The sequence below is a fragment of the Acipenser ruthenus genome, unplaced genomic scaffold (assembly GCF_902713425.1).
Source record: "Acipenser ruthenus unplaced genomic scaffold, fAciRut3.2 maternal haplotype, whole genome shotgun sequence".
Taxonomy (NCBI): Eukaryota; Metazoa; Chordata; class Actinopteri; order Acipenseriformes; family Acipenseridae; genus Acipenser; species Acipenser ruthenus.
This window is the reverse complement of record NW_026708431.1, coordinates 26,491-42,317: the sequence shown is the minus strand read 5'-3', so window position 1 is coordinate 42,317 and position 15,827 is coordinate 26,491. Positions and strand designations below refer to the sequence as shown.

Sequence of the window (15,827 nt, the reverse complement as noted above, 5' to 3'; positions counted from 1 at the left end):
TTTTGTCCTCCACACATTTCAATTGTAAAATGTAATTACAAAAATGTAATGCCTGCAGCACTTGATATTCCCAGGTGGTCTCCCATCCAAGTACTAACCAAGCCCAACATTGCTTAGCTTCTGAGATAAGACGAGATCAGGCTTATTCAAGGTGGTGTGGCCGCAGGCGATTGCATTTCTGCTTTCATGACTTTTATGTTTAGTGAGCTGGGGGTGATTCCTCCAAAATTTCCTTTTGTCCTCCACACATTTCAATTGTAAAATATAATGCCTGCAGCACTTGATATTCCCAGGTGGTCTCCCATCCAACTACTAACCAAGCCCAACATCGCTTAGCTTCTGAGATCAGACGAGATCAGGCTTATTCAAGGTGGTGTGGCCGCAGGCGATTGCTGTTCTGCTTTCATGACTTTTATGTTTAGTGAGCTGGGGGTGATTCCTCCAAAATTTCCTTTTGTCCTCCACACATTTCAATTGTAAAATGTAATTACAAAAATGTAATGCCTGCAGCACTTGATATTCCCAGGTGGTCTCCCATCCAAGTACTAACCAAGCCCAACATTGCTTAGCTTCTGAGATCAGACGAGATCAGGCTTATTCAAGGTGGTGTGGCCGCAGGCGATTGCATTTCTGCTTTCATGACTTTTATGTTTAGTGAGCTGGGGGTGATTCCTCCAAAATTTCCTTTTGTCCTCCACACATTTCAATTGTAAAATGTAATTACAAAAACGTAATGACTGCAGCACTTGATATTCCCAGGTGGTCTCCCATCCAAGTACTAACCAAGCCCAACATTGCTTAGCTTCTGAGATCAGACGAGATCAGGCTTATTCAAGGTGGTGTGGCCGCAGGCGATTGCATTTCTGCTTTCATGACTTTTATGTTTAGTGAGCTGGGGGTGATTCCTCCAAAATTTCCTTTTGTCCTCCACACATTTCAATTGTAAAATGTAATTACAAAAATGTAATGCCTGCAGCACTTGATATTCCCAGGTGGTCTCCCATCCAAGTACTAACCAAGCCCAACATTGCTTAGCTTCTGAGATCAGACGAGATCAGGCTTATTCAAGGTGGTGTGGCCGCAGGCGATTGCATTTCTGCTTTCATGACTTTTATGTTTAGTGAGCTGGGGGTGATTCCTCCAAAATTTCTTTTTGTCCTCCACACATTTCAATTGTAAAATGTAATGCCTGCAGCACTTGATATTCCCAGGTGGTCTCCCATCCAAGTACTAACCAAGCCCAACATTGCTTAGCTTCTGAGATCAGACGAGATCAGGCTTATTCAAGGTGGTGTGGCCGCAGGCGATTGCATTTCTGCTTTCATGACTTTTATGTTTAGTGAGCTGGGGGTGATTCCTCCAAAATTTCCTTTTGTAATCCACACATTTCAATTGTAAAATGTAATGCCTGCAGCACTTGATATTCCCAGGTGGTCTCCCATCCAAGTACTAACCAAGCCCAACATTGCTTAGCTTCTGAGATCAGACGAGATCAGGCTTATTCAAGGTGGTGTGGCCGCAGGCGATTGCATTTCTGCTTTCATGACTTTTATGTTTAGTGAGCTGGGGGTGATTCCTCCAAAATTTCCTTTTGTCCTCCACACATTTCAATTGTAAAATGTAATTACAAAAATGTAATGCCTGCAGCACTTGATATTCCCAGGTGGTCTCCCATCCAAGTACTAACCAAGCCCAACATTGCTTGGCTTCTGAGATCAGACGAGATCAGGCTTATTCAAGGTGGTGTGGCCGCAGGCGATTGCATTTCTGCTTTCAAGACTTTTATGTTTAGTGAGCTGGGGGTGATTCCTCAAAAATTTCCTTTTGTCCTCCACACATTTCAATTGTAAAATGTAATGCCTGCAGCACTTGATATTCCCAGGTGGTCTCCCATCCAAGTACTAACCAAGCCCAACATTGCTTAGCTTCTGAGATCAGACGAGATCAGGCTTATTCAAGGTGGTGTGGCCGCAGGCGATTGCATTTCTGCTTTCATGACTTTTATGTTTAGTGAGCTGGGGGTGATTCCTCCAAAATTTCCTTTTGTCCTCCACACATTTCAATTGTAAAATGTAATTACAAAAATATAATGCCTGCAGCACTTGATATTCCCAGGTGGTCTCCCATCCAAGTACTAACCAAGCCCAACATTGCTTAGCTTCTGAGATCAGACGAGAGCAGGCTTATTGAAGGTGGTGTGGCCGCAGGCGATTGCATTTCTGCTTTCATGACTTTTATGTTTAGTGAGCTGGAGGTGATTCCTCCAAAATTTCCTTTTGTCCTCCACACATTTCAATTGTAAAATGTAATTACAAAAATGTAATGCCTGCAGCACTTGATATTCCCAGGTGGTCTCCCATCCAAGTACTAACCAAGCCCAACATTGCTTAGCTTCTGAGATCAGATGAGATCAGGCTTATTCAAGGTGGTGTGGCCGCAGGCGATTGCATTTCTGCTTTCATGACTTTTATGTTTAGTGAGCTGGGGGTGATTCCTCCAAAATTTCCTTTTGTCCTCCACACATTTCAATTGTAAAATGTAATGCCTGCAGCACTTGATATTCCCAGGTGGTCTCCCATCCAAGTACTAACCAAGCCCAACATTGCTTAGCTTCTGAGATCAGACGAGATCAGGCTTATTCAAGGTGGTGTGGCCGCAGGCGATTGCATTTCTGCTTTCATGACTTTTATGTTTAGTGAGCTGGGGGTGATTCCTCCAAAATTTCCTTTTGTCCTCCACACATTTCAATTGTAAAATGTAATGCCTGCAGCACTTGATATTCCCAGGTGGTCTCCCATCCAAGTAATAACCAAGCCCAACATTGCTTAGCTTCTGAGATCAGACGAGATCAGGCTTATTCAAGGTGGTGTGGCCGCAGGCGATTGCATTTCTGCTTTCATGACTTTTATGTTTAGTGAGCTGGGGGTGATTCCTCCAAAATTTCCTTTTGTCCTCCACACATTTCAATTGTAAAATGTAATTACAAAAATGTAATGCCTGCAGCACTTGATATTCCCAGGTGGTCTCCCATCCAAGTACTAACCAAGCCCAACATTGCTTAGCTTCTGAGATCAGACGAGATCAGGCTTATTCAAGGTGGTGTGGCCGCAGGCGATTGCATTTCTGCTTTCATGACTTTTATGTTTAGTGAGCTGGGGGTGATTCCTCCAAAATTTCCTTTTTTCCTCCACACATTTCAATTCTAAAATGTAATTACAAAAATGTAATGCCTGCAGCACTTGATATTCCCAGGTGGTCTCCCATCCAAGTACTAACCAAGCCCAACATTGCTTAGCTTCTGAGATCAGACGAGATCAGGCTTATTCAAGGTGGTGTGGCCGCAGGCGATTGCATTTCTGCTTTCATGACTTTTATGTTTAGTGAGCTGGGGGTGATTCCTCCAAAATTTCCTTTTGTCCTCCACACATTTCAATTGTAAAATGTAATTACAAAAATGTAATGCCTGCAGCACTTGATATTCCCAGGTGGTCTCCCATCCAAGTACTAACCAAGCCCAACATTGCTTAGCTTCTGAGATCAGACGAGATCAGGCGAGATCAGGCTTATTCAAGGTGGTGTGGCCGCAGGCGATTGCATTTCTGCTTTCATGACTTTTATGTTTAGTGAGCTGGGGGTGATTCCTCCAAAATTTCCTTTTGTCCTCCACACATTTCAATTGTAAAATGTAATTACAAAAATGTAATGCCTGCAGCACTTGATATTCCCAGGTGGTCTCCCATCCAAGTACTAACCAAGCCCAACATTGCTTAGCTTCTGAGATCAGACGAGATCAGGCTTATTCAAGGTGGTGTGGCCGCAGGCGATTGCATTTCTGCTTTCATGACTTTTATGTTTAGTGAGCTGGGGGTGATTCCTCCAAAATTTCCTTTTGTCCTCCACACATTTCAATTGTAAAATGTAATTACTAAAATGTAATGCCTGCAGCACTTGATATTCCCAGGTGGTCTCCCATCCAAGTACTAACCAAGCCCAACATTGCTTAGCTTCTGAGATCAGACGAGATCAGGCTTATTCAAGGTGGTGTGGCCGCAGGCGATTACATTTCTGCTTTCATGACTTTTATGTTTAGTGAGCTGGGGGTGATTCCTCCAAAATTTCCTTTTGTCCTCCACACATTTCAATTGTAAAATGTAATGCCTGCAGCACTTGATATTCCCAGGTGGTCTCCCATCCAAGTACTAACCAAGCCCAACATTGCTTAGCTTCTGAGATCAGACGAGATCAGGCTTATTCAAGGTGGTGTGGCCGCAGGCGATTGCATTTCTGCTTTCATGACTTTTATGTTTAGTGAGCTGGGGGTGATTCCTCCAAAATTTCCTTTTGTCCTCCACACATTTCAATTGTAAAATGTAATGCCTGCAGCACTTGATATTCCCAGGTGGTCTCCCATCCAAGTACTAACCAAGCCCAACATTGCTTAGCTTCTGAGATCAGACGAGATCAGGCTTATTCAAGGTGGTGTGGCCGCAGGCGATTGCATTTCTGCTTTCATGACTTTTATGTTTAGTGAGCTGGGGGTGATTCCTCCAAAATTTCCTTTTGTCCTCCACACATTTCAATTGTAAAATGTAATGCCTGCAGCACTTGATATTCCCAGGTGGTCTCCCATCCAAGTACTAACCAAGCCCAACATTGCTTAGCTTCTGAGATCAGACGAGATCAGGCTTATTCAAGGTGGTGTGGCCGCAGGCGATTGCATTTCTGCTTTCATGACTTTTATGTTTAGTGAGCTGGGGGTGATTCCTCCAAAATTTCCTTTTGTCCTCCACACATTTCAATTGTAAAATGTAATGCCTGCAGCACTTGATATTCCCAGGTGGTCTCCCATCCAAGTACTAACCAAGCCCAACATTGCTTAGCTTCTGAGATCAGACGAGATCAGGCTTATTCAAGGTGGTGTGGCCGCAGGTGATTGCATTTCTGCTTTCATGACTTTTATGTTTAGTGAGCTGGGGGTGATTCCTCCAAAATTTCCTTTTGTCCTCCACACATTTCAATTGTAAAATGTAATGCCTGCAGCACTTGATATTCCCAGGTGGTCTCCCATCCAAGTACTAACCAAGCCCAACATTGCTTAGCTTCTGAGATCAGACGAGATCAGGCTTATTCAAGGTGGTGTGGCCGCAGGCGATTGCATTTCTGCTTTCATGACTTTTATGTTTAGTGAGCTGGGGGTGATTCCTCCAAAATTTCCTTTTGTCCTCCACACATTTCAATTGTAAAATGTAATGCCTGCAGCACTTGATATTCCCAGGTGGTCTCCCATCCAAGTACTAACCAAGCCCAACATTGCTTAGCTTCTGAGATCAGGCTTATTCAAGGTGGTGTGGCCGCAGGCGATTGCATTTCTGCTTTCATGACTTTTATGTTTAGTGAGCTGGGGGTGATTCCTCCAAAATTTCCTTTTGTCCTCCACACATTTCAATTGTAAAATGTAATTACTAAAATGTAATGCCTGCAGCACTTGATATTCCCAGGCGGTCTCCCATCCAAGTACTAACCAAGCCCAACATTGCTTAGCTTCTGAGATCAGACGAGATCAGGCTTATTCAAGGTGGTGTGGCCGCAGGCGATTGCATTTCTGCTTTCATGACTTTTATGTTTAGTGAGCTGGGGGTGATTCCTCCAAAATTTCCTTTTGTCCTCCACACATTTCAATTGTAAAATGTAATTACAAAAATGTAATGCCTGCAGCACTTGATATTCCCAGGTGGTCTCCCATCCAAGTACTAACCAAGCCCAACATTGCTTAGCTTCTGAGATCAGACGAGATCAGGCTTATTCAAGGTGGTGTGGCCGCAGGCGATTGCATTTCTGCTTTCATGACTTTTATGTTTAGTGAGCTGGGGGTGATTCCTCCAAAATTTCCTTTTGTCCTCCACACATTTCAATTGTAAAATGTAATGCCTGCAGCACTTGATATTCCCAGGTGGTCTCCCATCCAAGTACTAACCAAGCCCAACATTGCTTAGCTTCTGAGATCAGACGAGATCAGGCTTATTCAAGGTGGTGTGGCCGCAGGCGATTGCATTTCTGCTTTCATGACTTTTATGTTTAGTGAGCTGGGGGTGATTCCTCCAAAATTTCCTTTTGTCCTCCACACATTTCAATTGTAAAATGTAATTACTAAAGTGTAATGCCTGCAGCACTTGATATTCCCAGGTGGTCTCCCATCCAAGTACTAACCAAGCCCAACATTGCTTAGCTTCTGAGATCAGACGAGATCAGGCTTATTCAAGGTGGTGTGGCCGCAGGCGATTGCATTTCTGCTTTCATGACTTTTATGTTTAGTGAGCTGGGGGTGATTCCTCCAAAATTTCCTTTTGTCCTCCACACATTTCAATTGTAAAATGTAATGCCTGCAGCACTTGATATTGCCAGGTGGTCTCCCATCCAAGTACTAACCAAGCCCAACATTGCTTAGCTTCTGAGATCAGACGAGATCAGGCTTATTCAAGGTGGTGTGGCCGCAGGCGATTGCTGTTCTGCTTTCATGACTTTTATGTTTAGTGAGCTGGGGGTGATTCCTCCAAAATTTCCTTTTGTCCTCCACACATTTCAATTGTAAAATGTAATTACTAAAATGTAATGCCTGCAGCACTTGATATTCCCAGGAGGTCTCCCATCCAACTACTAACCAAGCCCAACATTGCTTAGCTTCTGAGATCAGACGAGATCAGGCTTATTCAAGGTGGTGTGGCCGCAGGCGATTGCATTTCTGCTTTCATGACTTTTATGTTTAGTGAGCTGGGGGTGATTCCTCCAAAATTTCCTTTTGTCCTCCACACATTTCAATTGTAAAATGTAATGCCTGCAGCACTTGATATTCCCAGGTGGTCTCCCATCCAAGTACTAACCAAGCCCAACATTGCTTAGCTTCTGAGATCAGACGAGATCAGGCTTATTCAAGGTGGTGTGGCCGCAGGCGATTGCATTTCTGCTTTCATGACTTTTATGTTTAGTGAGCTGGGGGTGATTCCTCCAAAATTTCCTTTTGTCCTCCACACATTTCAATTGTAAAATGTAATTACAAAAATGTAATGCCTGCAGCACTTGATATTCCCAGGTGGTCTCCCATCCAAGTACTAACCAAGCCCAACATTGCTTAGCTTCTGAGATCAGACGAGATCAGGCTTATTCAAGGTGGTGTGGCCGCAGGCGATTGCATTTCTGCTTTCATGACTTTTATGTTTAGTGAGCTGGGGGTGATTCCTCCAAAATTTCCTTTTGTCCTCCACACATTTCAATTGTAAAATGTAATGCCTGCAGCACTTGATATTCCCAGGTGGTCTCCCATCCAAGTACTAACCAAGCCCAACATTGCTTAGCTTCTGAGATCAGACGAGATCAGGCTTATTCAAGGTGGTGTGGCCGCAGGCGATTGCATTTCTGCTTTCATGACTTTTATGTTTAGTGAGCTGGGGGTGATTCCTCCAAAATTTCCTTTTGTCCTCCACACATTTCAATTGTAAAATGTAATGCCTGCAGCACTTGATATTCCCAGGTGGTCTCCCATCCAAGTACTAACCAAGCCCAACATTGCTTAGCTTCTGAGATCAGACGAGATCAGGCTTATTCAAGGTGGTGTGGCCGCAGGCGATTGCATTTCTGCTTTCATGACTTTTATGTTTAGTGAGCTGGGGGTGATTCCTCCAAAATTTCCTTTTGTCCTCCACACATTTCAATTGTAAAATGTAATGCCTGCAGCACTTGATATTCCCAGGTGGTCTCCCATCCAAGTACTAACAAAGCCCAACATTGCTTAGCTTCTGAGATCAGACGAGATCAGGCTTATTCAAGGTGGTGTGGCCGCAGGCGATTGCATTGCTGCTTTCATGACTTTTATGTTTAGTGAGCTGGGGGTGATTCCTCCAAAATTTCCTTTTGTCCTCCACACATTTCAATTGTAAAATGTAATTACTAAAATGTAATGCCTGCAGCACTTGATATTCCCAGGTGGTCTCCCATCCAAGTACTAACCAAGCCCAACATTGCTTAGCTTCTGAGATCAGACGAGATCAGGCTTATTCAAGGTGGTGTGGCCGCAGGCGATTGCATTTCTGCTTTCATGACTTTTATGTTTAGTGAGCTGGGGGTGATTCCTCCAAAATTTCTTTTTGTCCTCCACACATTTCAATTGTAAAATGTAATGCCTGCAGCACTTGATATTCCCAGGTGGTCTCCCATCCAAGTACTAACCAAGCCCAACATTGCTTAGCTTCTGAGATCAGGCTTATTCAAGGTGGTGTGGCCGCAGGCGATTGCATTTCTGCTTTCATGACTTTTATGTTTAGTGAGCTGGGGGTGATTCCTCCAAAATTTCCTTTTGTCCTCCACACATTTCAATTGTAAAATGTAATTACAAAAATGTAATGCCTGCAGCACTTGATATTCCCAGGTGGTCTCCCATCCAAGTACTAACCAAGCCCAACATTGCTTAGCTTCTGAGATCAGACGAGATCAGGCTTATTCAAGGTGGTGTGGCCGCAGGCGATTGCATTTCTGCTTTCATGACTTTTATGTTTAGTGAGCTGGGGGTGATTCCTCCAAAATTTCCTTTTGTCCTCCACACATTTCAATTGTAAAATGTAATGCCTGCAGCACTTGATATTCCCAGGTGGTCTCCCATCCAAGTACTAACCAAGCCCAACATTGCTTAGCTTCTGAGATCAGACGAGATCAGGCTTATTCAAGGTGGTGTGGCTGCAGGCGATTGCATTTCTGCTTTCATGACTTTTATGTTTAGTGAGCTGGGGGTGATTCCTCCAAAATTTCCTTTTGTCCTCCACACATTTCAATTGTAAAATGTAATTACAAAAATGTAATGCCTGCAGCACTTGATAGTCCCAGGTGGTCTCCCATCCAAGTACTAACCAAGCCCAACTTTGCTTAGCTTCTGAGATCAGACGAGATCAGGCTTATTCAAGGTGGTGTGGCCGCAGGCGATTGCATTTCTGCTTTCATGACTTTTATGTTTAGTGAGCTGGGGGTGATTCCTCCAAAATTTCCTTTTGTCCTCCACACATTTCAATTGTAAAATGTAATTACAAAAATGTAATGCCTGCAGCACTTGATATTCCCAGGTGGTCTCCCATCCAAGTACTAACCAAGCCCAACTTTGCTTAGCTTCTGAGATCAGACGAGATCAGGCTTATTCAAGGTGGTGTGGCCGCAGGCGATTGCATTTCTGCTTTCATGACTTTTATGTTTAGTGAGCTGGGGGTGATTCCTCCAAAATTTCCTTTTGTCCTCCACACATTTCAATTGTAAAATGTAATTACAAAAATGTAATGCCTGCAGCACTTGATATTCCCAGGTGGTCTCCCATCCAAGTACTAACCAAGCCCAACATTGCTTAGCTTCTGAGATCAGACGAGATCAGGCTTATTCAAGGTGGTGTGGCCGCAGGCGATTGCATTTCTGCTTTCATGACTTTTATGTTTAGTGAGCTGGGGGTGATTCCTCCAAAATTTCCTTTTGTCCTCCACACATTTCAATTGTAAAATGTAATTACAAAAATGTAATGCCTGCAGCACTTGATATTCCCAGGTGGTCTCCCATCCAAGTACTAACCAAGCCCAACATTGCTTAGCTTCTGAGATCAGACGAAATCAGGCTTATTCAAGGTGGTGTGGCCGCAGGCGATTGCATTTCTGCTTTCATGACTTTTATGTTTAGTGAGCTGGGGGTGATTCCTCCAAAATTTCCTTTTGTCCTCCACACATTTCAATTGTAAAATGTAATGCCTGCAGCACTTGATATTCCCAGGTGGTCTCCCATCCAAGTACTAACCAAGCCCAACATTGCTTAGCTTCTGAGATCAGACGAGATCAGGCTTATTCAAGGTGGTGTGGCCGCAGGCGATTGCATTTCTGCTTTCATGACTTTTATGTTTAGTGAGCTGGGGGTGATTCCTCCAAAATTTCCTTTTGTCCTCCACACATTTCAATTGTAAAATGTAATGCCTGCAGCACTTGATATTCCCAGGTGGTCTCCCATCCAAGTACTAACCAAGCCCAACATTGCTTAGCTTCTGAGATCAGACGAGATCAGGCTTATTCAAGGTGGTGTGGCCGCAGGCGATTGCATTTCTGCTTTCATGACTTTTATGTTTAGTGAGCTGGGGGTGATTCCTCCAAAATTTCCTTTTGTCCTCCACACATTTCAATTGTAAAATGTAATTACAAAAATGTAATGCCTGCAGCACTTGATATTCCCAGGTGGTCTCCCATCCAAGTACTAACCAAGCCCAACATTGCTTAGCTTCTGAGATCAGACGAGATCAGGCTTATTCAAGGTGGTGTGGCCGCAGGCGATTGCATTTCTGCTTTCATGACTTTTATGTTTAGTGAGCTGGGGGTGATTCCTCCAAAATTTCCTTTTGTCCTCCACACATTTCAATTGTAAAATGTAATGCCTGCAGCACTTGATATTCCCAGGTGGTCTCCCATCCAAGTACTAACCAAGCCCAACATTGCTTAGCTTCTGAGATCAGACGAGATCAGGCTTATTCAAGGTGGTGTGGCCGCAGGCGATTGCATTTCTGCTTTCATGACTTTTATGTTTAGTGAGCTGGGGGTGATTCCTCCAAAATTTCCTTTTGTCCTCCACACATTTCTATTGTAAAATGTAATTACAAAAATGTAATGCCTGCAGCACTTGATATTCCCAGGTGGTCTCCCATCCAAGTACTAACCAAGCCCAACATTGCTTAGCTTCTGAGATCAGACGAGATCAGGCTTATTCAAGGTGGTGTGGCCGCAGGCGATTGCATTTCTGCTTTCATGACTTTTATGTTTAGTGAGCTGGGGGTGATTCCTCCAAAATTTCCTTTTGTCCTCCACACATTTCAATTGTAAAATGTAATTACAAAAATGTAATGCCTGCAGCACTTGATATTCCCAGGTGGTCTCCCATCCAAGTACTAATCAAGCCCAACATTGCTTAGCTTCTGAGATCAGGCGAGATCAGATGAGATCAGGCGAGATCAGGCTTATTCAAGGTGGTGTGGCCGCAGGCGATTGCATTTCTGCTTTCATGACTTTTATGTTTAGTGAGCTGGGGGTGATTCCTCCAAAATTTCCTTTTGTCCTCCACACATTTCAATTGTAAAACGTAATGCCTGCAGCACTTGATATTCCCAGGTGGTCTCCCATCCAAGTACTAACCAAGCCCAACATTGCTTAGCTTCTGAGATCAGACGAGATCAGGCTTATTCAAGGTGGTGTGGCCGCAGGCGATTGCATTTCTGCTTTCATGACTTTTATGTTTAGTGAGCTGGGGGTGATTCCTCCAAAATTTCCTTTTGTCCTCCACACATTTCAATTGTAAAATGTAATTACTAAAATGTAATGCCTGCAGCACTTGATATTCCCAGGTGGTCTCCCATCCAAGTACTAACCAAGCCCAACATTGCTTAGCTTCTGAGATCAGACGAGATCAGGCTTATTCAAGGTGGTGTGGCCGCAGGCGATTGCATTTCTGCTTTCATGACTTTTATGTTTAGTGAGCTGGGGGTGATTCCTCCAAAATTTCCTTTTGTCCTCCACACATTTCAATTGTAAAATGTAATGCCTGCAGCACTTGATATTCCCAGGTGGTCTCCCATCCAAGTACTAACCAAGCCCAACATTGCTTAGCTTCTGAGATCAGACGAGATCAGGCTTATTCAAGGTGGTGTGGCCGCAGGCGATTGCATTTCTGCTTTCATGACTTTTATGTTTAGTGAGCTGGGGGTGATTCCTCCAAAATTTCCTTTTGTCCTCCACACATTTCTATTGTAAAATGTAATTACAAAAATGTAATGCCTGCAGCACTTGATATTCCCAGGTGGTCTCCCATCCAAGTACTAACCAAGCCCAACATTGCTTAGCTTCTGAGATCAGACGAGATCAGGCTTATTCAAGGTGGTGTGGCCGCAGGCGATTGCATTTCTGCTTTCATGACTTTTATGTTTAGTGAGCTGGGGGTGATTCCTCCAAAATTTCCTTTTGTCCTCCACACATTTCAATTGTAAAATGTAATGCCTGCAGCACTTGATATTCCCAGGTGGTCTCCCATCCAAGTACTAACCAAGCCCAACATTGCTTAGCTTCTGAGATCAGACGAGATCAGGCTTATTCAAGGTGGTGTGGCCGCAGGCGATTGCATTTCTGCTTTCATGACTTTTATGTTTAGTGAGCTGGGGGTGATTCCTCCAAAATTTCCTTTTGTCCTCCACACATTTCAATTGTAAAATGTAATTACAAAAATGTAATGCCTGCAGCACTTGATATTCCCAGGTGGTCTCCCATCCAAGTACTAACCAAGCCCAACATTGCTTAGCTTCTGAGATCAGACGAGATCAGGCTTATTCAAGGTGGTGTGGCCGCAGACGATTGCATTTCTGCTTTCATGACTTTTATGTTTAGTGAGCTGGGGGTGATTCCTCCAAAATTTCCTTTTGTCCTCCACACATTTCTATTGTAAAATGTAATTACAAAAATGTAATGCCTGCAGCACTTGATATTCCCAGGTGGTCTCCCATCCAAGTACTAACCAAGCCCAACATTGCTTAGCTTCTGAGATCAGACGAGATCAGGCTTATTCAAGGTGGTGTGGCCGCAGGCGATTGCATTTCTGCTTTCATGACTTTTATGTTTAGTGAGCTGGGGGTGATTCCTCCAAAATTTCCTTTTGTCCTCCACACATTTCAATTGTAAAATGTAATGCCTGCAGCACTTGATATTCCCAGGTGGTCTCCCATCCAAGTACTAACCAAGCCCAACATTGCTTAGCTTCTGAGATCAGACGAGATCAGGCTTATTCAAGGTGGTGTGGCCGCAGGCGATTGCTGTTCTGCTTTCATGACTTTTATGTTTAGTGAGCTGGGGGTGATTCCTCCAAAATTTCCTTTTGTCCTCCACACATTTCAATTGTAAAATGTAATGCCTGCAGCACTTGATATTCCCAGGTGGTCTCCCATCCAAGTACTAACCAAGCCCAACATTGCTTAGCTTCTGAGATCAGACGAGATCAGGCTTATTCAAGGTGGTGTGGCCGCAGGCGATTGCATTTCTGCTTTCATGACTTTTATGTTTAGTGAGCTGGGGGTGATTCCTCCAAAATTTCCTTTTGTCCTCCACATATTTCAATTGTAAAATGTAATGCCTGCAGCACTTGATATTCCCAGGTGGTCTCCCATCCAAGTACTAACCAAGCCCAACATTGCTTAGCTTCTGAGATCAGACGAGATCAGGCTTATTCAAGGTGGTGTGGCCGCAGGCGATTGCATTTCTGCTTTCATGACTTTTATGTTTAGTGAGCTGGGGGTGATTCCTCCAAAATTTCCTTTTGTCCTCCACACATTTCAATTGTAAAATGTAATGCCTGCAGCACTTGATATTCCCAGGTGGTCTCCCATCCAAGTACTAACCAAGCCCAACATTGCTTAGCTTCTGAGATCAGACGAGATCAGGCTTATTCAAGGTGGTGTGGCCGCAGGCGATTGCATTTCTGCTTTCATGACTTTTATGTTTAGTGAGCTGGGGGTGATTCCTCCAAAATTTCCTTTTGTCCTCCACACATTTCAATTGTAAAATGTAATTACAAAAATGTAATGCCTGCAGCACTTGATATTCCCAGGTGGTCTCCCATCCAAGTACTAACCAAGCCCAACATTGCTTAGCTTCTGAGATCAGACGAGATCAGGCTTATTCAAGGTGGTGTGGCCGCAGGCGATTGCATTTCTGCTTTCATGACTTTTATGTTTAGTGAGCTGGGGGTGATTCCTCCAAAATTTCCTTTTGTCCTCCACACATTTCTATTGTAAAATGTAATTACAAAAATGTAATGCCTGCAGCACTTGATATTCCCAGGTGGTCTCCCATCCAAGTACTAACCAAGCCCAACATTGCTTAGCTTCTGAGATCAGACGAGATCAGGCTTATTCAAGGTGGTGTGGCCGCAGGCGATTGCATTTCTGCTTTCATGACTTTTATGTTTAGTGAGCTGGGGGTGATTCCTCCAAAATTTCCTTTTGTCCTCCACACATTTCAATTGTAAAATGTAATGCCTGCAGCACTTGATATTCCCAGGTGGTCTCCCATCCAAGTACTAACCAAGCCCAACATTGCTTAGCTTCTGAGATCAGACGAGATCAGGCTTATTCAAGGTGGTGTGGCCGCAGGCGATTGCATTTCTGCTTTCATGACTTTTATGTTTAGTGAGCTGGGGGTGATTCCTCCAAAATTTCCTTTTGTCCTCCACACATTTCAATTGTAAAATGTAATGCCTGCAGCACTTGATATTCCCAGGTGGTCTCCCATCCAAGTACTAACCAAGCCCAACATTGCTTAGCTTCTGAGATCAGACGAGATCAGGCTTATTCAAGGTGGTGTGGCCGCAGGCGATTGCATTTCTGCTTTCATGACTTTTATGTTTAGTGAGCTGGGGGTGATTCCTCCAAAATTTCCTTTTGTCCTCCACACATTTCAATTGTAAAATGTAATGCCTGCAGCACTTGATATTCCCAGGTGGTCTCCCATCCAAGTACTAACCAAGCCCAACATTGCTTAGCTTCTGAGATCAGACGAGATCAGGCTTATTCAAGGTGGTGTGGCCGCAGGCGATTGCATTTCTGCTTTCATGACTTTTATGTTTAGTGAGCTGGGGGTGATTCCTCCAAAATTTCCTTTTGTCCTCCACACATTTCAATTGTAAAATGTAATGCCTGCAGCACTTGATATTCCCAGGTGGTCTCCCATCCAAGTACTAACCAAGCCCAACATTGCTTAGCTTCTGAAATCAGACGAGATCAGGCTTATTCAAGGTGGTGTGGCCGCAGGCGATTGCATTTCTGCTTTCATGACTTTTATGTTTAGTGAGCTGGGGGTGATTCCTCCAAAATTTCCTTTTGTCCTCCACACATTTCAATTGTAAAATGTAATTACTAAAATGTAATGCCTGCAGCACTTGATATTCCCAGGTGGTCTCCCATCCAAGTACTAACCAAGCCCAACATTGCTTAGCTTCTGAGATCAGACGAGATCAGGCTTATTCAAGGTGGTGTGGCCGCAGGCGATTGCATTTCTGCTTTCATGACTTTTATGTTTAGTGAGCTGGGGGTGATTCCTCCAAAATTTCCTTTTGTCCTCCACACATTTCAATTGTAAAATGTAATGCCTGCAGCACTTGATATTCCCAGGTGGTCTCCCATCCAAGTACTAACCAAGCCCAACATTGCTTAGCTTCTGAGATCAGGCTTATTCAAGGTGGTGTGGCCGCAGGCGATTGCATTTCTGCTTTCATGACTTTTATGTTTAGTGAGCTGGGGGTGATTCCTCCAAAATTTCCTTTTGTCCTCCACACATTTCAATTGTAAAATGTAATTACAAAAATGTAATGCCTGCAGCACTTGATATTCCCAGGTGGTCTCCCATCCAAGTACTAACCAAGCCCAACATTGCTTAGCTTCTGAGATCAGACGAGATCAGGCTTATTCAAGGTGGTGTGGCCGCAGGCGATTGCATTTCTGCTTTCATGACTTTTATGTTTAGTGAGCTGGGGGTGATTCCTCCAAAATTTCTTTTTGTCCTCCACACATTTCAATTGTAAAATGTAATGCCTGCAGCACTTGATATTCCCAGGTGGTCTCCCATCCAAGTACTAACCAAGCCCAACATTGCTTAGCTTCTGAGATCAGGCTTATTCAAGGTGGTGTGGCCGCAGGCGATTGCATTTCTGCTTTCATGACTTTTATGTTTAGTGAGCTGGGGGTGATTCCTCCAAAATTTCCTTTTGTCCTCCACACATTTCAATTGTAAAAT

The 15,827-nt window shown here is 43.7% G+C and overlaps 63 non-coding genes and 7 pseudogenes across 63 annotated transcripts; all 70 read right to left on the bottom strand.

Moving 5' to 3' along the window:
- Positions 1–49: 49 nt before the first annotated feature.
- Positions 50–168, bottom strand: LOC131733049 (5S ribosomal RNA). The gene has a single exon (XR_009326037.1). It is a non-coding gene; the product is annotated as a 5S ribosomal RNA (ribosomal RNA).
- A 100-nt stretch (positions 169–268) lies between these two features.
- Positions 269–387, bottom strand: LOC131733024 (5S ribosomal RNA). Its single transcript, XR_009326011.1, has one exon. It is a non-coding gene; the product is annotated as a 5S ribosomal RNA (ribosomal RNA).
- A 114-nt stretch (positions 388–501) lies between these two features.
- Positions 502–620, bottom strand: LOC131732937 (5S ribosomal RNA). Its single transcript, XR_009325926.1, has one exon. It is a non-coding gene; the product is annotated as a 5S ribosomal RNA (ribosomal RNA).
- Positions 621–734: 114 nt separating this feature from the next.
- LOC131732992 (5S ribosomal RNA) lies at positions 735–853 on the bottom strand. The gene has a single exon (XR_009325980.1). It is a non-coding gene; the product is annotated as a 5S ribosomal RNA (ribosomal RNA).
- A 114-nt stretch (positions 854–967) lies between these two features.
- On the bottom strand, positions 968–1,086 carry LOC131732936 (5S ribosomal RNA). The gene has a single exon (XR_009325925.1). It is a non-coding gene; the product is annotated as a 5S ribosomal RNA (ribosomal RNA).
- A 100-nt stretch (positions 1,087–1,186) lies between these two features.
- Positions 1,187–1,305, bottom strand: LOC131732935 (5S ribosomal RNA). The gene has a single exon (XR_009325924.1). It is a non-coding gene; the product is annotated as a 5S ribosomal RNA (ribosomal RNA).
- A 100-nt stretch (positions 1,306–1,405) lies between these two features.
- Positions 1,406–1,524, bottom strand: LOC131732934 (5S ribosomal RNA). Its single transcript, XR_009325923.1, has one exon. It is a non-coding gene; the product is annotated as a 5S ribosomal RNA (ribosomal RNA).
- Positions 1,525–1,638: 114 nt separating this feature from the next.
- LOC131732997 (5S ribosomal RNA) lies at positions 1,639–1,757 on the bottom strand. Its single transcript, XR_009325984.1, has one exon. It is a non-coding gene; the product is annotated as a 5S ribosomal RNA (ribosomal RNA).
- Positions 1,758–1,857: 100 nt separating this feature from the next.
- On the bottom strand, positions 1,858–1,976 carry LOC131732933 (5S ribosomal RNA). Its single transcript, XR_009325922.1, has one exon. It is a non-coding gene; the product is annotated as a 5S ribosomal RNA (ribosomal RNA).
- Positions 1,977–2,090: 114 nt separating this feature from the next.
- Positions 2,091–2,209, bottom strand: LOC131733061 (5S ribosomal RNA; annotated as a pseudogene).
- A 114-nt stretch (positions 2,210–2,323) lies between these two features.
- On the bottom strand, positions 2,324–2,442 carry LOC131733118 (5S ribosomal RNA). The gene has a single exon (XR_009326055.1). It is a non-coding gene; the product is annotated as a 5S ribosomal RNA (ribosomal RNA).
- A 100-nt stretch (positions 2,443–2,542) lies between these two features.
- Positions 2,543–2,661, bottom strand: LOC131732932 (5S ribosomal RNA). Its single transcript, XR_009325921.1, has one exon. It is a non-coding gene; the product is annotated as a 5S ribosomal RNA (ribosomal RNA).
- Positions 2,662–2,761: 100 nt separating this feature from the next.
- Positions 2,762–2,880, bottom strand: LOC131733026 (5S ribosomal RNA). Its single transcript, XR_009326013.1, has one exon. It is a non-coding gene; the product is annotated as a 5S ribosomal RNA (ribosomal RNA).
- Positions 2,881–2,994: 114 nt separating this feature from the next.
- On the bottom strand, positions 2,995–3,113 carry LOC131732931 (5S ribosomal RNA). Its single transcript, XR_009325920.1, has one exon. It is a non-coding gene; the product is annotated as a 5S ribosomal RNA (ribosomal RNA).
- Positions 3,114–3,227: 114 nt separating this feature from the next.
- On the bottom strand, positions 3,228–3,346 carry LOC131732929 (5S ribosomal RNA). Its single transcript, XR_009325918.1, has one exon. It is a non-coding gene; the product is annotated as a 5S ribosomal RNA (ribosomal RNA).
- Positions 3,347–3,460: 114 nt separating this feature from the next.
- Positions 3,461–3,589, bottom strand: LOC131733053 (5S ribosomal RNA; annotated as a pseudogene).
- A 114-nt stretch (positions 3,590–3,703) lies between these two features.
- LOC131732928 (5S ribosomal RNA) lies at positions 3,704–3,822 on the bottom strand. The gene has a single exon (XR_009325917.1). It is a non-coding gene; the product is annotated as a 5S ribosomal RNA (ribosomal RNA).
- A 114-nt stretch (positions 3,823–3,936) lies between these two features.
- Positions 3,937–4,055, bottom strand: LOC131732927 (5S ribosomal RNA). The gene has a single exon (XR_009325916.1). It is a non-coding gene; the product is annotated as a 5S ribosomal RNA (ribosomal RNA).
- A 100-nt stretch (positions 4,056–4,155) lies between these two features.
- LOC131732926 (5S ribosomal RNA) lies at positions 4,156–4,274 on the bottom strand. Its single transcript, XR_009325915.1, has one exon. It is a non-coding gene; the product is annotated as a 5S ribosomal RNA (ribosomal RNA).
- Positions 4,275–4,374: 100 nt separating this feature from the next.
- Positions 4,375–4,493, bottom strand: LOC131732925 (5S ribosomal RNA). Its single transcript, XR_009325914.1, has one exon. It is a non-coding gene; the product is annotated as a 5S ribosomal RNA (ribosomal RNA).
- A 100-nt stretch (positions 4,494–4,593) lies between these two features.
- Positions 4,594–4,712, bottom strand: LOC131732924 (5S ribosomal RNA). Its single transcript, XR_009325913.1, has one exon. It is a non-coding gene; the product is annotated as a 5S ribosomal RNA (ribosomal RNA).
- Positions 4,713–4,812: 100 nt separating this feature from the next.
- LOC131733002 (5S ribosomal RNA) lies at positions 4,813–4,931 on the bottom strand. Its single transcript, XR_009325990.1, has one exon. It is a non-coding gene; the product is annotated as a 5S ribosomal RNA (ribosomal RNA).
- Positions 4,932–5,031: 100 nt separating this feature from the next.
- LOC131732923 (5S ribosomal RNA) lies at positions 5,032–5,150 on the bottom strand. Its single transcript, XR_009325912.1, has one exon. It is a non-coding gene; the product is annotated as a 5S ribosomal RNA (ribosomal RNA).
- A 100-nt stretch (positions 5,151–5,250) lies between these two features.
- LOC131733084 (5S ribosomal RNA) lies at positions 5,251–5,359 on the bottom strand (annotated as a pseudogene).
- Positions 5,360–5,473: 114 nt separating this feature from the next.
- On the bottom strand, positions 5,474–5,592 carry LOC131732981 (5S ribosomal RNA). Its single transcript, XR_009325969.1, has one exon. It is a non-coding gene; the product is annotated as a 5S ribosomal RNA (ribosomal RNA).
- A 114-nt stretch (positions 5,593–5,706) lies between these two features.
- On the bottom strand, positions 5,707–5,825 carry LOC131732922 (5S ribosomal RNA). Its single transcript, XR_009325911.1, has one exon. It is a non-coding gene; the product is annotated as a 5S ribosomal RNA (ribosomal RNA).
- A 100-nt stretch (positions 5,826–5,925) lies between these two features.
- LOC131732921 (5S ribosomal RNA) lies at positions 5,926–6,044 on the bottom strand. Its single transcript, XR_009325910.1, has one exon. It is a non-coding gene; the product is annotated as a 5S ribosomal RNA (ribosomal RNA).
- Positions 6,045–6,158: 114 nt separating this feature from the next.
- Positions 6,159–6,277, bottom strand: LOC131732920 (5S ribosomal RNA). Its single transcript, XR_009325909.1, has one exon. It is a non-coding gene; the product is annotated as a 5S ribosomal RNA (ribosomal RNA).
- A 100-nt stretch (positions 6,278–6,377) lies between these two features.
- On the bottom strand, positions 6,378–6,496 carry LOC131733045 (5S ribosomal RNA). Its single transcript, XR_009326033.1, has one exon. It is a non-coding gene; the product is annotated as a 5S ribosomal RNA (ribosomal RNA).
- A 114-nt stretch (positions 6,497–6,610) lies between these two features.
- On the bottom strand, positions 6,611–6,729 carry LOC131733006 (5S ribosomal RNA). The gene has a single exon (XR_009325994.1). It is a non-coding gene; the product is annotated as a 5S ribosomal RNA (ribosomal RNA).
- A 100-nt stretch (positions 6,730–6,829) lies between these two features.
- On the bottom strand, positions 6,830–6,948 carry LOC131732918 (5S ribosomal RNA). Its single transcript, XR_009325907.1, has one exon. It is a non-coding gene; the product is annotated as a 5S ribosomal RNA (ribosomal RNA).
- A 114-nt stretch (positions 6,949–7,062) lies between these two features.
- On the bottom strand, positions 7,063–7,181 carry LOC131732917 (5S ribosomal RNA). The gene has a single exon (XR_009325906.1). It is a non-coding gene; the product is annotated as a 5S ribosomal RNA (ribosomal RNA).
- A 100-nt stretch (positions 7,182–7,281) lies between these two features.
- On the bottom strand, positions 7,282–7,400 carry LOC131732916 (5S ribosomal RNA). The gene has a single exon (XR_009325905.1). It is a non-coding gene; the product is annotated as a 5S ribosomal RNA (ribosomal RNA).
- A 100-nt stretch (positions 7,401–7,500) lies between these two features.
- Positions 7,501–7,619, bottom strand: LOC131732915 (5S ribosomal RNA). The gene has a single exon (XR_009325904.1). It is a non-coding gene; the product is annotated as a 5S ribosomal RNA (ribosomal RNA).
- Positions 7,620–7,719: 100 nt separating this feature from the next.
- LOC131733039 (5S ribosomal RNA) lies at positions 7,720–7,838 on the bottom strand. Its single transcript, XR_009326027.1, has one exon. It is a non-coding gene; the product is annotated as a 5S ribosomal RNA (ribosomal RNA).
- Positions 7,839–7,952: 114 nt separating this feature from the next.
- On the bottom strand, positions 7,953–8,071 carry LOC131732914 (5S ribosomal RNA). The gene has a single exon (XR_009325903.1). It is a non-coding gene; the product is annotated as a 5S ribosomal RNA (ribosomal RNA).
- A 100-nt stretch (positions 8,072–8,171) lies between these two features.
- Positions 8,172–8,280, bottom strand: LOC131733083 (5S ribosomal RNA; annotated as a pseudogene).
- Positions 8,281–8,394: 114 nt separating this feature from the next.
- LOC131732913 (5S ribosomal RNA) lies at positions 8,395–8,513 on the bottom strand. The gene has a single exon (XR_009325902.1). It is a non-coding gene; the product is annotated as a 5S ribosomal RNA (ribosomal RNA).
- A 100-nt stretch (positions 8,514–8,613) lies between these two features.
- On the bottom strand, positions 8,614–8,732 carry LOC131732983 (5S ribosomal RNA). Its single transcript, XR_009325971.1, has one exon. It is a non-coding gene; the product is annotated as a 5S ribosomal RNA (ribosomal RNA).
- Positions 8,733–8,846: 114 nt separating this feature from the next.
- Positions 8,847–8,965, bottom strand: LOC131733035 (5S ribosomal RNA). Its single transcript, XR_009326022.1, has one exon. It is a non-coding gene; the product is annotated as a 5S ribosomal RNA (ribosomal RNA).
- Positions 8,966–9,079: 114 nt separating this feature from the next.
- LOC131732896 (5S ribosomal RNA) lies at positions 9,080–9,198 on the bottom strand. Its single transcript, XR_009325884.1, has one exon. It is a non-coding gene; the product is annotated as a 5S ribosomal RNA (ribosomal RNA).
- Positions 9,199–9,312: 114 nt separating this feature from the next.
- LOC131732912 (5S ribosomal RNA) lies at positions 9,313–9,431 on the bottom strand. Its single transcript, XR_009325901.1, has one exon. It is a non-coding gene; the product is annotated as a 5S ribosomal RNA (ribosomal RNA).
- A 114-nt stretch (positions 9,432–9,545) lies between these two features.
- LOC131733003 (5S ribosomal RNA) lies at positions 9,546–9,664 on the bottom strand. Its single transcript, XR_009325991.1, has one exon. It is a non-coding gene; the product is annotated as a 5S ribosomal RNA (ribosomal RNA).
- A 100-nt stretch (positions 9,665–9,764) lies between these two features.
- LOC131732911 (5S ribosomal RNA) lies at positions 9,765–9,883 on the bottom strand. The gene has a single exon (XR_009325899.1). It is a non-coding gene; the product is annotated as a 5S ribosomal RNA (ribosomal RNA).
- A 100-nt stretch (positions 9,884–9,983) lies between these two features.
- On the bottom strand, positions 9,984–10,102 carry LOC131732910 (5S ribosomal RNA). Its single transcript, XR_009325898.1, has one exon. It is a non-coding gene; the product is annotated as a 5S ribosomal RNA (ribosomal RNA).
- A 114-nt stretch (positions 10,103–10,216) lies between these two features.
- Positions 10,217–10,335, bottom strand: LOC131732909 (5S ribosomal RNA). The gene has a single exon (XR_009325897.1). It is a non-coding gene; the product is annotated as a 5S ribosomal RNA (ribosomal RNA).
- A 100-nt stretch (positions 10,336–10,435) lies between these two features.
- Positions 10,436–10,554, bottom strand: LOC131732907 (5S ribosomal RNA). The gene has a single exon (XR_009325895.1). It is a non-coding gene; the product is annotated as a 5S ribosomal RNA (ribosomal RNA).
- Positions 10,555–10,668: 114 nt separating this feature from the next.
- On the bottom strand, positions 10,669–10,787 carry LOC131732905 (5S ribosomal RNA). The gene has a single exon (XR_009325894.1). It is a non-coding gene; the product is annotated as a 5S ribosomal RNA (ribosomal RNA).
- Positions 10,788–10,901: 114 nt separating this feature from the next.
- Positions 10,902–11,040, bottom strand: LOC131733065 (5S ribosomal RNA; annotated as a pseudogene).
- Positions 11,041–11,140: 100 nt separating this feature from the next.
- LOC131732904 (5S ribosomal RNA) lies at positions 11,141–11,259 on the bottom strand. The gene has a single exon (XR_009325893.1). It is a non-coding gene; the product is annotated as a 5S ribosomal RNA (ribosomal RNA).
- Positions 11,260–11,373: 114 nt separating this feature from the next.
- On the bottom strand, positions 11,374–11,492 carry LOC131732903 (5S ribosomal RNA). The gene has a single exon (XR_009325892.1). It is a non-coding gene; the product is annotated as a 5S ribosomal RNA (ribosomal RNA).
- Positions 11,493–11,592: 100 nt separating this feature from the next.
- On the bottom strand, positions 11,593–11,711 carry LOC131732902 (5S ribosomal RNA). Its single transcript, XR_009325891.1, has one exon. It is a non-coding gene; the product is annotated as a 5S ribosomal RNA (ribosomal RNA).
- Positions 11,712–11,825: 114 nt separating this feature from the next.
- Positions 11,826–11,944, bottom strand: LOC131732901 (5S ribosomal RNA). Its single transcript, XR_009325890.1, has one exon. It is a non-coding gene; the product is annotated as a 5S ribosomal RNA (ribosomal RNA).
- A 100-nt stretch (positions 11,945–12,044) lies between these two features.
- LOC131732900 (5S ribosomal RNA) lies at positions 12,045–12,163 on the bottom strand. The gene has a single exon (XR_009325888.1). It is a non-coding gene; the product is annotated as a 5S ribosomal RNA (ribosomal RNA).
- A 114-nt stretch (positions 12,164–12,277) lies between these two features.
- LOC131732988 (5S ribosomal RNA) lies at positions 12,278–12,396 on the bottom strand. Its single transcript, XR_009325975.1, has one exon. It is a non-coding gene; the product is annotated as a 5S ribosomal RNA (ribosomal RNA).
- A 114-nt stretch (positions 12,397–12,510) lies between these two features.
- Positions 12,511–12,629, bottom strand: LOC131732899 (5S ribosomal RNA). Its single transcript, XR_009325887.1, has one exon. It is a non-coding gene; the product is annotated as a 5S ribosomal RNA (ribosomal RNA).
- Positions 12,630–12,729: 100 nt separating this feature from the next.
- LOC131732898 (5S ribosomal RNA) lies at positions 12,730–12,848 on the bottom strand. Its single transcript, XR_009325886.1, has one exon. It is a non-coding gene; the product is annotated as a 5S ribosomal RNA (ribosomal RNA).
- Positions 12,849–12,948: 100 nt separating this feature from the next.
- On the bottom strand, positions 12,949–13,067 carry LOC131732897 (5S ribosomal RNA). The gene has a single exon (XR_009325885.1). It is a non-coding gene; the product is annotated as a 5S ribosomal RNA (ribosomal RNA).
- Positions 13,068–13,167: 100 nt separating this feature from the next.
- On the bottom strand, positions 13,168–13,286 carry LOC131732894 (5S ribosomal RNA). Its single transcript, XR_009325882.1, has one exon. It is a non-coding gene; the product is annotated as a 5S ribosomal RNA (ribosomal RNA).
- A 100-nt stretch (positions 13,287–13,386) lies between these two features.
- LOC131732893 (5S ribosomal RNA) lies at positions 13,387–13,505 on the bottom strand. Its single transcript, XR_009325881.1, has one exon. It is a non-coding gene; the product is annotated as a 5S ribosomal RNA (ribosomal RNA).
- Positions 13,506–13,619: 114 nt separating this feature from the next.
- Positions 13,620–13,738, bottom strand: LOC131732892 (5S ribosomal RNA). Its single transcript, XR_009325880.1, has one exon. It is a non-coding gene; the product is annotated as a 5S ribosomal RNA (ribosomal RNA).
- A 114-nt stretch (positions 13,739–13,852) lies between these two features.
- Positions 13,853–13,971, bottom strand: LOC131732891 (5S ribosomal RNA). Its single transcript, XR_009325879.1, has one exon. It is a non-coding gene; the product is annotated as a 5S ribosomal RNA (ribosomal RNA).
- Positions 13,972–14,071: 100 nt separating this feature from the next.
- LOC131732890 (5S ribosomal RNA) lies at positions 14,072–14,190 on the bottom strand. The gene has a single exon (XR_009325878.1). It is a non-coding gene; the product is annotated as a 5S ribosomal RNA (ribosomal RNA).
- Positions 14,191–14,290: 100 nt separating this feature from the next.
- LOC131733134 (5S ribosomal RNA) lies at positions 14,291–14,409 on the bottom strand. Its single transcript, XR_009326071.1, has one exon. It is a non-coding gene; the product is annotated as a 5S ribosomal RNA (ribosomal RNA).
- Positions 14,410–14,509: 100 nt separating this feature from the next.
- LOC131733133 (5S ribosomal RNA) lies at positions 14,510–14,628 on the bottom strand. The gene has a single exon (XR_009326070.1). It is a non-coding gene; the product is annotated as a 5S ribosomal RNA (ribosomal RNA).
- Positions 14,629–14,728: 100 nt separating this feature from the next.
- On the bottom strand, positions 14,729–14,847 carry LOC131733010 (5S ribosomal RNA). Its single transcript, XR_009325998.1, has one exon. It is a non-coding gene; the product is annotated as a 5S ribosomal RNA (ribosomal RNA).
- Positions 14,848–14,961: 114 nt separating this feature from the next.
- On the bottom strand, positions 14,962–15,080 carry LOC131733132 (5S ribosomal RNA). The gene has a single exon (XR_009326069.1). It is a non-coding gene; the product is annotated as a 5S ribosomal RNA (ribosomal RNA).
- A 100-nt stretch (positions 15,081–15,180) lies between these two features.
- LOC131733082 (5S ribosomal RNA) lies at positions 15,181–15,289 on the bottom strand (annotated as a pseudogene).
- Positions 15,290–15,403: 114 nt separating this feature from the next.
- LOC131733131 (5S ribosomal RNA) lies at positions 15,404–15,522 on the bottom strand. The gene has a single exon (XR_009326068.1). It is a non-coding gene; the product is annotated as a 5S ribosomal RNA (ribosomal RNA).
- A 100-nt stretch (positions 15,523–15,622) lies between these two features.
- LOC131733080 (5S ribosomal RNA) lies at positions 15,623–15,731 on the bottom strand (annotated as a pseudogene).
- Between the last annotated feature and the right edge of the window lie 96 nt (positions 15,732–15,827).